The sequence below is a fragment of the Pristiophorus japonicus genome, chromosome 6, assembly GCF_044704955.1.
Source record: "Pristiophorus japonicus isolate sPriJap1 chromosome 6, sPriJap1.hap1, whole genome shotgun sequence".
In the NCBI taxonomy this organism is placed as follows: domain Eukaryota; kingdom Metazoa; phylum Chordata; class Chondrichthyes; family Pristiophoridae; genus Pristiophorus; species Pristiophorus japonicus.
In genome coordinates this window covers 15,233,050-15,246,186 of record NC_091982.1, presented here as the reverse complement: position 1 = coordinate 15,246,186, position 13,137 = coordinate 15,233,050, and positions in this window count along the sequence as shown.

Genomic DNA, 13,137 nt, shown 5'->3' with positions numbered 1-13,137 from the left:
GTTGCCCTCTCTCAGGATGTCAGCACGTCTGCTCCCTCACTGCCCCATCAACCAATACCCACAATGGTGAAAGAAAACCAGCTGGGCCACACTGTCCCAGCAGCAGCAGAAGTGCTGCAGTCTGCAGTCAGGCCCTCTTAGGTTCAAGCATCCAGGAATCGCCAGCCGCGGCCATTTCAAGGGACCCCACATGAGCTACAGCAGCCTTCCACCAGTTCTGCGGAAACTAGTATGGGAGCACCTCGTAGAAGTAGCAGGCTCACGTGCTAGGATCTTAGGCTTTTCTGTTTTCGGGACAATAATGGCGGCGAGGTGGGAAAGTTAACGGCCGGGAATAATTTGTGCTGTCGTGTTTAAGTTTGGGCATCTGGGCCCTGTGTCAGGGGGCACAGTGCTAAGGGAGACATTGTACACCTCTCTTGGCGCAAGGAAGGGAAACTCTCGAACTAAAGAGAGAGAGGCCTGGGGAGGGGGAAAAATCTAAAATAAACCCACAAAAATATTCCTAAAACATTGCCCACACCACCGCAACACAAATCGCACAATAAATTAAAACAAAAAAACACTCGCACTTACTTTTGGAGTACATTACCTTCCTCTCCGCCGCCGGGGATCGCTGGACCGCTCTGATTTCCCAGGCGGTCAGTGCGGGCGCACTTCCGGGCGGACGGGTCGGGCAAGACTCTAAACTCGCGTCGGTGTCGCAACCAGGGCCATTGCACACTGGGCGCAGCTCTTCCCAGCGGTGCTGCTCAGCGCCACCATAAAACTCGAACGGAGGGTCACGGTGGGGCACTGGAGACCTCACCGCCATTTTCACACCGCTCCGGGGCAAAACCCCGAGCGCAAAGGACCGGAAAATCAAGCCCTTGAAACCTTATAAGACATGGGTTGACATTAGGTGAGAAATGAATAGAAGGTAATTATTATATTGGGAAATCAATTAATCTCTTTGATCACATTTTGCAATTTGATCTGCAGTGCAGTTTTAAAGCAGATTGAGAGTCTGCAGTATCTGTATATCATTGACATAAAATCATTGGCTGAATGGTTTGTGTGTTCTTTAGTGAGGAAGGAGGGCTCAGTCAGAAACAAAAATGTTTCTTTAAAGATTTTTTTTAAAAGAATGAGCAAAGTTCAGGTCCCAAAGAGTGATATAGATACTCCAGGTGAAGGGAATACAAAATTAACTAAAGTAGTTACAGCAGGAGTGACAAATAAGAAACATGTTAAGTTATACAGCGTGAGAAAGACAACATCAGGGTCAAAGCTGTTTTCGGGTAAAACTGCAAATGAACAGTGGGAGGTGCTCAAAAAAGGAATTTAGCTTAATACAGGACCAATATATATGCTTAAGGGGAAAGAGCTCTACTTACCAAATAAAACAGCTGTTCCTCTTCCACCAACTGTTCCTCCATCCAAATGAAATTGGCACCAGTAGCACCTATGATAAGCAGATAATGCTAACAGAGGCCAAAAATATCAGAATCTGGAACTGGAAACACTCCTGGCAATCCAAATAGCACACAATCCTATGCTCCACTTACTTGCAGGGGAGTGCCCCTTTAAATACTCTTTCAGTGGCACTGACAGACCAATCCCGCTAAGTTTTACTGGCATGTTCGGCACTGAGTGGGTCTTCGACGATTTTGTGTTAAAATGGCATTGGGGTTCTAATTGCATCATAGGACCCCAATTTACATGCATTCAGGACAATCCCACCTGCCCATGGTGAGCACCTCATCTGATTCGGAAAACTGCGTATTTAAGATGGTGGCCGGCGGGAGTGCAACAGAAACGGAGTATTTTACAGAGAATTTAGCCATCCGCCCGCCTTGTTCCCATAAGTCATGTTGGGTTACGTTGGCCATTGCCTGTCTGTATTTTTTAATAATTTGATTTGGACTCTCTTAATCATGGTAATGGGGTTCTGTGCATGTCAGATACCCAGCTGACCAGAAAAAAACACGCCTTCTTTTCCGAGTCAACTCCCGGTGATTTGTATGAAGAGCTATTTCTTCTGCCTTGTAAGATTCAGTAAATATTTACCGTGTTTAATAAGATTACTGTATTTGATGTCTCATAAATCTGTACTCAGCTTGACAGAATATTCCCTCCAGGACTATTTTTGTGTCTTCTTGAGTAGGGAAGGGTTTTAAATATTTAATTGCTGAAACCTCATAAGTTGTATTTAAACAAGATGATCCTGTTTGCTCAAATCAGATGGGCCAGGGTTGCATGCAGTCCTACATTGTTTACAAATGTACTTCTTGAGTCGATCAGGCTGATTATATCCTGATACCTGGATGTTGTTTCCAAAGAGCAGAATGGAAGGAATTTTGATTCAATGTTTGACTGATGATGTTGGCTTGGCTGTCAGCGTGGGGATACCATCTCTCCGACATTCAGTGAGAGTCTCACTCGCTGACTGCAGTCTTCCACGTCAGCATTGTGATCTCATGACTTTACTCTGCCACTAATTCCTGACATTTCTCTTATTGCACGCCTGCATTTGTAGTCTCTATTTTAATATCAACAGAACGCAATAGTGGTGGAGGTATCACAGCATTCACAGAGCTTCTATGACCACAATACTTGCACTATGAATGCACAGGTAGACCTGCCTCCAAAATTTGCCCTTGCTTCCTCTAGCTCTGCAGCCAGAAAGCAGGTTAGCACTAGTTATAAATGCAGTTACGTGGGCATTGATGAGTGAAGAATAGATAAAAAGGAACTGTTTTTGGGTGAGGCGTTGCTTCAGGTATGTGCCTGACTCACATCTGAAAATCTAACACTTCAGTGTTTGGCCAATGTTGACAGCTCTGTCATTGAATAGCCGCCAAGTGAAGGAAGGAGTAACTAGAGGTTAAGCGACACCCCCTTGATCAATGTTGCAAGTGAATATGGTGTCAGGGTGTAAAGCTGGAAGAGTTCAATATATAACTAGAAATATAATACTTACCTGATACTAGGCCTTTGTATGGCCACATCTAGAAAACTGTGTCCAGTTTTGATCCCCTCACATGGATGGTGGGGTCAATTCATATTCTTTAGAAGGTTTAGAGGAGAACCATCAGAATGATACATCGGGCTCTTTGATATCAGGGTAGGCTGGGACTTTTTAATTGGAGATATAGATTTTGTGGTGATATGATTGAGATCTTTTAAATGATGAAGGAAATAGATTCAGTTCAGCTGGATAGGCTATTTGAGCTGGACAGCGAGGGGAGGGGTGCTTCAGAATAAAATAGGAAAGCATAGAGTTAAATTAGTTAACAGGAATTTTTCTCTTCTCACGGAGAGTCATTGACCTCTGGAATACAGTGCCAGAATGTGTAGAATGGAGTTTGTGTCAGGTCTTCAAAAGGGAGCGGGATGGGTCCTGACAGTGGACGAAATCTTGAGTTATAGAAGGAAGATGGGTTAGCTATATTTATGGGCCGACATTGCGCACGACTCAATTTGGGGGGGGGGGCAGTAACAGCCACGAGGCGGAAGCTCTTGCGCCAGGCGCGGAGGTCCCATCCCACAACTATATTCGGCTTATCGCCCCTGAGAGCAAGTGAAGTGCAAAATCCCGCACTCCACTTGCTCTGCGGGTCGCGAGTGGGGCGGAAGGACTCCGCGAAGGGTACAGCGATATGCAGTGGAATGCGTAGTGCTGCCGCGTAGACAGGGCCCTCCCCTTCATTAAAGAGGAGGGCCAAGCTGCCGACTCTGGGGGTGGGAAACAGGTCCATCCCTGGATCACAAGGGAGCTGGGTGCTGTGGTAGCAGCCCGGCACACAAACGACCATTACGTTAGCCACCTCCCCTTTAATTTTTACAGACCAGTACGCGGCCCCCTGTGAAGCTGCCGTGGGAACTGCCCGATGCAGCTTCCAGGGGCACTACCAAATTTTCACTCCGGGGTGAAAATGGGTCACTACGCACGGTGATGATGTCATCATCGCTGGCGCTGCGAAGCAGGGCACTACCCGTTGCAGCAGGGTGCTACACGTTACCGCTGCCACTAAACTCCCGTGGAATTTTCCGGGCGTTGGTAGCGACACCGCGGCCGGGCAAAAAGCCATTTGCGCCCTGTTAGCGCCCCATGGGTGCATACGCCCCAAATTTCTCCTCCTTAGTGTTATCAATTACTGCTGTCTCCTGGGACTCACTTGATTATTTTTGGGGGCCATAGGGGAAGTTCCCAGAATTATTTTGCTAATTTGGTCTAAGTTTTTTTCTCTGTTTTTTTGCCTTTCCCAGGAGATTTGTGATTGGAGGGGAGGGACATTTAGGCTACAACATGTCTGATGTGACGGACTTGATGGACCAGTTCTTTTCCTGTCCTTCTTTTCCATTTATTTGTATGTTTCTTTATATACAAAGCCCACTAACCTGCACGTCCCAGTGAGCAGCTGGTTACACATTAGTATTTGCAAATTTCTCATAGCTCAGCCAGGAATAATGTACATAGAATCATAGAATCATAGAATGGTTACAGCACAGAAGGAAGCCATAAGAACATAAGAAATAGGAGCAGGAGTAGGCCATTTGGCCCCTTGAGCCTGCTCCGCCATTCAATAAGATCATGGCTGATCTGATCTTGGCCTCAACTCCACTTCCCTGCCCACTCCCCATAACCCTTGACTCCTTTATCGTTCAAAAATCTGTCTATCTCCGCCTTAAATATATTCAATGACCCAGCCTCCACAGCCCTCTGGGGCAGAGAATTCCAAAGATTCATGACCTTCAGAGAAGAAATTCCTCCCCGTCTCCATTTTAAATGGGCAACCCCTTATTCTGAAACATTGTCCCCGAGTTCTACATTCCCACACGATGGGAAACATCCGCTCTGCATCTACCCTATCAAGCCCCCTCATAATCTTATATGTTTCAATAAGATCGCCTCTCATTCTTCTAAACTCCAATGAATGTAGGCCCAACCTGTTCAACCTTTCTTCATAAGACAACGGGGATGAAATTGCCCACCGCTAGAAATGGAGCGCAAGCACCCCATTTATAGTGTTTTTACCACCGCGGTGGATGTGGTGGCCTCTTGAGCAAAATTCCTCTCTTTGGCTTTTTTATTCCGGCGGACCAGAAGTCGCTCATAATGCGGACAGATATGCAGCCGTAAGCACACTAGAGGGGCGGAGATTGTGGGGTGGGGTGCAGTGTCCACCACTGTCAGTCATCAGCATAGTGATGAGGATGTTATCATGGTGCCGTGTTTCACTTAAAAGTGAGAGCCTGCACAATTGTTAAAGTTCGGTCCACTGGGCCACCAGGGGAGGTTTCGGCTGGGCCAGCGGCCTGGCACCCTGTTGGTGGCCCGGCCAAACCCGAGGACATAATTGTCGGCCCGACATGGCAGTGTACAGAGATGCCTCTGTACCGCAGCATTTTGTAATCTCTCTCCTTTTAAATAATAATTTTCATTTTTATTTTTCCTACCGAAGTGGATAACCTCACATTTTCCCACATTATAATCTATCTGCCAAATTTTTGCCCACTCACTTAACCTATCTATATCCCTTTGCAGATTTTTGCTTTCCCACCTATCTTTGTATCATCAGCAAATTTGGTTACATTATCCTCTTCAAAGTCTCTTCATCCAAGTGATTAATATAGATTGTAAATAATTGAGGACACAGCACTGATCCCTGCGGCACCCCACTAGTTACAGTTTGCCAACCTGAAAATGACCCATTTATCCCGACTCTCTGTTTTCTGTGAGTTAGCCAATCCTCTATCCATCCTAATATATTACCACCAACCCCGTGAACTCTCATCTTGTGCAGTAACTTTTTATGTGGCACCTTATTGAATGCATTCTGGAAATCCAAATACACAACATCTACTGGTTCCCCTTTATCCACCCTGCTCGTTACATCCTCAAAGAACTCCAGCAAATTTGTCAAACATGATTTCCCTTTCATAAAGCCATACTGACTCTGCTTGACAGTATTATGATATTATAAATGTCCTGCTACAGTTTCCTTAATAATGGAATCCAGCATTTTCCCAATGACAGATGTTAGGCTAGCTGGTCTATAGTTTCCTGCTTTCTGTCTCCCTCCTTTCTTATATAGGAGCGTTACATTTGCAGTTTTCCAATCTGCTGGGATCTTTCCAGAATCCAGGGAATTTTGGTAGATTACACCAAATGCATCCACTATCTCTGCAGCCACTTCTTTTAAGACCCTATGATGCAGGCCATTCGGCCCATCGAGCCCATGCCGGCTCTCTGCAAGAGCACTTCAATTCCCACTCCCCCGCCCTTTCCCTGTTGCCCTGCAAATCTTTTTCCTTCAGGTACTTATCCAATTCCCTTTTGAAAGCAATGATTGAATCTGCCTCCACCACCCTCTCAGGTAGTGTGTTCCAAACCCTAACCACGCGCTGTGTAAAAAAGTTTTCCCTCATGTCGCCTTTGGTTCTTCTGCCAATCACCTTAAATCGCAGTCCACTGGTTCTCAACCCATCTGCCAATGGGAACAGTTTCTCTCTATCTACTCTGTTTAGACCCCTCCTGATTTTGAACACCTCTATCAAATCTCCTCTCAATCTTCTCTGCTCTAAGGAGAACAACCCCAGCTTCTCCAGTCTATCCATGTAACTGAAGTCCCTCATCCCTGGAACCATTCTTGTAAATCTTTTCTGCACCCTCTCTAAGGCCTTCACATCCTTCCTAAAGTGCGGGGCACAGAATTGGACTCCTATTGAGGTCGGACCAGTGTTTTATATAGGTTCATCATAACATTGTGGTAAAACTTGAAACGGAAGGAAGAAGCGCCAAATAATTAAGAACATACACATATCATAAGTATATAAGAACATAAGAAATAAGAGCAGGAGTAGGCCATTCAGCCCTTTGAGCCTGCTCCGCCATTCAATGGCTGATCTTCTACCTCAACTCCACATTCCTGCACTATTCCCATATCCCTTGATTCCCTTCGTATTCAAAAATCTTTCGATTCCTGTGAAATAAGAACATGATGTCAGGCAAGCAGCAAGACCTTGGGTAATTGGTAGGTTTTTGTTCGGTGGGAAGGCTCTTGGCTGAAGAACTTCTAGCTGAGGTTCTTATTCATTAGCGAAGGGAAGACCTGTGCCTGGGAAAAATTGGGCCAAAGGCATGTAACCTGAACCGGCAAAGGTAGACAGGTTCTCTCTCCATCTCTCTTTCTATCTATTCTTTTCTCTGTCTCTCTATCTATCGTTCTCTCTCTTTGTCGATCTGAATAGGTTTGAAACTTGTGACATAAAAGGCTTCAGTGGTGCTCGCATGGTTCCTGAAAGGCCTGCGGTGTCATCAATCAGTGTCTCTACTCAAGCCTGTGGCAGTGCCTGGCTGCTGTGTACAAATGTACAGATCATGTTCTGACATTTGCTCTACTCTGCCCAAAGCCTTGCTTCTAAAAGGCAGTCAGTGTGCAGACACCTCTTAATGACCCAAAGGTGAAAGGCCACTATTCAAAAACCACTACACCACCCACTGTCCCCTCAGACAGAGGAAACTTTCATTGCGTCAACCCGGGCTGAATTCAAATACAGCTAACAGAGGTGAAAGGTCAGTCTAGACTCACTAAAAAAAATAACCAGAACTGTTATAAAAATAAACAGATCAAGATTTGGGATTGTGTAGGAAATATTATAATAATTATTCCTGTTAAAATGTTTCTATGGAAACCACAGAATCAATAGATTTCAAAGATTATAGACAACTGAAGATATTAATTCTCATTTGTTAGGCAATAATGAATTTTCGTTCATGGTGTTCGCAAATACCTCCGTTGCTGCTGATTCCTGTTATTTTCCTCTTTTCAATTTAGTTAGTGTATTTAAATATTTTATGATCTGTTCAGCAGAGTTTAGTATCATTGGAACCAGTAAAAGGTTAAATAGAGAGCAAACAGCTCATATGGATTTATTATGGAAAAATAAATAAAAATAACTTGCACTGGACCAATTGAAAGAAAAAAAGACACAATTATTTAGCACCTTTCTCAACCTCAGGATGTCCCAAAGTACTTTACAGCCGATGGATTATTTTTGAAGTGTAGTCACTGTTATGTAAGTAAACATGCCAGCAAATTGTGTGCACAGCAAGGTCTCATAAACAGCAATGAGATGGATTACCTATTAATCTGTTTTGGTGGTATTGGCCATGACACAAGGAAAATTGTGGCATCAAAAATGTGGCATAGGATATTTTACATCCACCCAAACACGTATATTGGCCTCATTTTAACATCTTATCTGAAAGGAGCTCTAACAATGCAGTATTCCCTCAGTACGGCATGAAAGTGTTAGCCTAGAAGATTTGCTGGAATGGAGCTTGAACTCATAAACTTTGAGTTGAGAATGTGGCGACTGAGTCAAACCAATACTTGATTGATTGCTGTCAAAACATGACTCCTGCAGTTGGCAAGAATAAAACTCTAGCCAAATCACATTGTTGCAATAGCATAGAAAGACCATAGCAGAGAGGATGGCGACCTACAACAGCTCTTAGGTCAGCTGTAAAATAGTATAAATTTGCATAACGTGTAAATATACCCTGCCTCCTAGTTCCCTGTAACTCCACCAGCCCCTTTCTACTAAATACAATAACTCTCCTCCACCAATGCTAATGTAAAGGGAAAGTCAAAAGCCAATTGGCAATTGACAAGTTCACTCGGAGTTTTCTCAGGATGCTGGTGTGAGAAATGGAAAAGTGTCGCACTGTTGAGCCACGATAGTGGAAGCTTTTTTCTGCATCTATCATATACTGCACCTGAACTGGGAGTGCTTGATGAGACAGTATAGAGAAGTTTTTACTGCAACTAATCCATGTTGTATCTGACCTTGGAGAGCTTGCTGGGACATTGTACAGAGAGCTGTGCTTTACTTTGCTTGGAATTTAACCCTCAGGCCTTACCTGGGAGTGCTTGATGGACAGTCTAGAAGGCGTTGGACTCTTCACCCAGCCATGCTGAAAATGAGTGCCTGAAGTGGTGAATTATTCTATCCCCTATACTGACACCATTCACTTTGATAAGCAGGAAATTTACAATAAAAAGTAATTAAAAAAAACACCAGTAATCTCTGACAGGTGAATCTATATAGTCCTACTGCTAATCCTCCAAATGTTTCTATCTGGAATATCTAAGACTTATTTGAATCAGATAATTGGTTGTGAAAGCATAATTCTTTCAGGCTTTTATGGGAACATTGCCTTATTTTTTCAAAGGAAAATGTTGGGAAAATGTTGGAGTCCATTATTAAAGAAGCAGTAGCAGGACATTTGGAAAAGCAAAATTCGGTCAGGCAGAGTCAGCATGGATTTATGAAGGGGAAGACACGTTTGACAAATTTGCTGGAGTTCTTTGAGGATGTAACGAACAGGGTGGATAAAGGGGAACCAGTGGATGTGATGTATTTGGACTTCCAGAAGGCATTCGATAAGGTGCCACATAAAAGGTTACTGTACAAGATAAAAGTACACGGAGTTGGGGGTAATATATTAGCATAGATAGAGGATTGGCTAACTAACAGAGAACAGAGAGTCGGGATAAATGGTTCATTCTCCGGTTGGCAACCAGTAACTAGTGGAGTGCCACAGGGATCAGTGCTGGGACCCCAACTATTTACAATTTATATTAACGATTTGGAAGAAGGGATTGAGTGTGACTTAGCCAAGTTTGCTGATGGTACAAAAATGGGAGGAAAAGCAATGTGTGAAGAAGACACAAAAAATCTGCAAAAGGACATAGGCAGGCTAAGTGAGTGGGCAAAAATTTGGCAGATGGAGTATAATGTTGGAAAGTGTGAGGTCATGCACTTTGGCAGAAAAAATCAAAGAACAAGTTATTATTTAAATGGAGAAAGATTGCAAAGTGCTGCAGTACAGTGGGACCTGGGGGTACTTGTGCATGAAACAAAAAAGGATAGTATGCAGGTACAGCAAGTGATCAGGAAGGCCAATGGTATCTTGGCCTTTATTGCGAAGGGGATGGAGTATAAAAGCAGAGAAGTCTTGCTACAGTTATACAAAGTATTGCTGAGGCCACACCTGGAATACTTCATGCAGTTTTTGTTAATGTATGCAACACCTTGTAACCAGCATTCTACTGCCACCAGAGAGCGCATCTGTTGGAGTCCCAAGGGACCCCAGCATCCCTTGGGAGCACTGCATATAACTCTTGGAGTCTGGAGCACTGTGGAGTCAGAATAAAGAGACTGAGGTCACACTTACTGAAGTCTACAGTACTCAGTCACATTGCTTTATTTGAGACATAACAACTGGCGACGAGTAATAGATAATGAACCATCACGCAAAAATGCAGAGACCTGTCGGTATCCTAGATAAATTCTCACAAGATGATGATTGGGAAGCCTTCGTGGAGCGACTCAATCAATACTTTGTGGCCAATGAGCTGGAAGGGAATGAGAATGCAGCCAAACGAAGGGCGATCCTCCTCACTGTCTGCGGGGCAACAACCTATGTCCTCATGAAAAATCTTCATGCTCAGGTGAAACCAACAACCAAATTGTTGAAGAACTTTGGTCTGGGAGCACCTAAATCCAAAGGAGAGCATTCTGATGGCAAGGTGTCGATTTTATACATGTCAACGGTCTGAAGACCAGGAAGTGGCGAGCTACATTGCCGAACTAAGGCGCCTTGCAGGACATGGCGAATTCGGTGGATTCCTGGAGCAAATGCTAAGAGGCTTTTTGTGCTTGGCATTGGCCATGAGGTTATCCTTCACAAACTATTGACTGTTGAAACACCGAACCTGAGCAAAGCCATAATGATAGCCCAGGCATTTATGTCCACCAGCGATAACACCAAACTAATTTCGCAGCATAATGATGCATCAGCAAGTACTGTACACAAAGTAACATCGTTTTCAGTCAAGATTGCATACAGCAGAATGTACACGCCTGCAGTTGCACGACCTCAGATGACTCAGAGTCCACCATCAAGTGTGAATGCGAAGCAATTAACACCTTGTTGGCGCTGCGGAGGTGATCATCGAGCCCATCAATGCCGCTTCAAACACTATGTGTGCAAAGGCTGTGCAACAATGGGACACCTCCAGCGAATGTGCAGACAAGCTGCAAACCCTGCAAATCTCCACGTTGCAGAGGAAGACCGATCTATGGCGGATCAAACTGAACTAGAAACTCGAACAGAGGAGGCAGAAGTATACGGGGTACACACCTTCACCACGAAATGTTCACCGATCATGTTAAAAGTTGAACTGAACGGAATTCCAGTATCCATGTAATTGGACACGGGTGCAAGTCAGTCTATCATGAGCAAAAAGGCCTTCGAGAGGCTGTGGTGCAACAAAGCACAAAGGCCCAAGCTGAGCCCTATTTATACCAAGCTGAAAACTTACACTAAAGAGCTGATTCCTGTAATCGGCAGTGCAGCAGTAAAAATCTTCTATGATGGAGCGGTGCACAAACTACCACTATGGATTGTACCAGGAGACGGCCCCACACTGTTCGGCAGAAGCTGATCTGGGGAAAATCCGCTGGAACTGGGATGACATCCGAGCACTTTCGTCCATCGACGACACCTCATGTGCCCAGGTTTTGAGCAAGTTCCCATCATTGTTTGAGCCAGGCATCGGAAATTTCTCTGGGGCGAAGGTGCAGATCCACCGGGTTCCCGGTACACGATCCATCCACCATAAGGCACGTGCAGTGTCATACATGATGCAAGAGAAAGTGGAGATCGAGCAGGACAGGCCGCAACGAGAGGGCATCATCGCGGTGGTTGAGTTCAACAAGTGGGCCAGTCCGATTGGTTTTATTCTCAAGGGCGATAGCACGATCAGAATTTGAGGGGGCTATAAAGTAACGATTAACCGTTTTTCGCTGCAGGACCAGTACCAGCTACAAGGCAGATGACCTATTTGCGACGCTGACAGGAGGGAAGATGTTCACCAAGTTGGACCTGACCTCGGCCTACATGACGCAGGAGCTGGCGGAATCTTCGAAAGGCCTCACCTGCATCAACATGCACACAGGTCTATTCATCTACAATAGATGCCCGTTTGGGATTCGATCGGCCGCGGCTATTTTTCAAAGGAACGCGGAGAGTCTGCTAAAGTCGGTTCGGCGCACTGTGGTTTTCCAGGACGACATATTGATCACAGGTTGGGACACCATCGAACACTTGCAGAACCTGGAAGAGGTTCTAAATCAGCTAGATCGTGTGGCACTCAGGTTGAAACACTCGAAGTGTGTTTTTCTGGCACCAGAGGTCAAGTTCTTCGGGAGAAGAATCGCGGCAGACAGCATCAGACCCACCACGCCAAGATGGAGGCCATCAAGAATGCGCCGAGACCACAGAACGTGACGGAGCTGGTAGGAAATTTTGGTAATTTCCTACCCGGGTTAAGCACCTTGTTAGAACCTTTACATGTGTTCTACGCAAGGGAGATGATTGGGTATGGGGGAAATCACAAGAGACTGCTTTTGAGAAAGCCAGAAATCTGTTATGTTCTAACAAACTGCTTGTTCTGTATGACCCATGTAAACGTTTAATGCTAGCTTGCGATGCGTCTTCGTACGGGGTCGGGTCTGTATTACAACAAGCAAACGAATCGGGAACATTGCAACCGGTCGTTTATGCGTCCAGGAGATTGTCCAAGGCCGAAAGGGCCTACAGCATAATTGAAAATGAAGCTCTGGTATGCGTTTAAGGGGTGAAAAAAATGCACCAGTATCTGTTTGGGCTTAAGTTCGAGTTAGAAACTGACCATAAGCCGCTCATTCTCAGAGAGCAAAGATATTAACACCAATGCCTCTGCTCTCATCCAAAGATAGGCGCTCACGCTGTCTGCATATAACTATGTAATTTGCCACAGGTCAGGCACAGAGAACTGCGCTGATGCTCTCAGTCGGCTACTATTGCCCACCACTGGGGTGAAAATGGCACGGCTTGCAGACTTGCTATTGGTGATGGCTGCATTTGAAAATGAAAAGTCACGTTACGGCCGGCCAGATCAGGACCTGGACCAGCCAGAATCCTTCACTGTCCCTTGTAAAAAACTGTGTCCTCCGTGGGAACTGGTCCAGCGTCCCAGCGGAGATGCATGAAGAGATCAAGCCATTCCAGCGGCGCAAAGATGAAATGTCCACACAGGC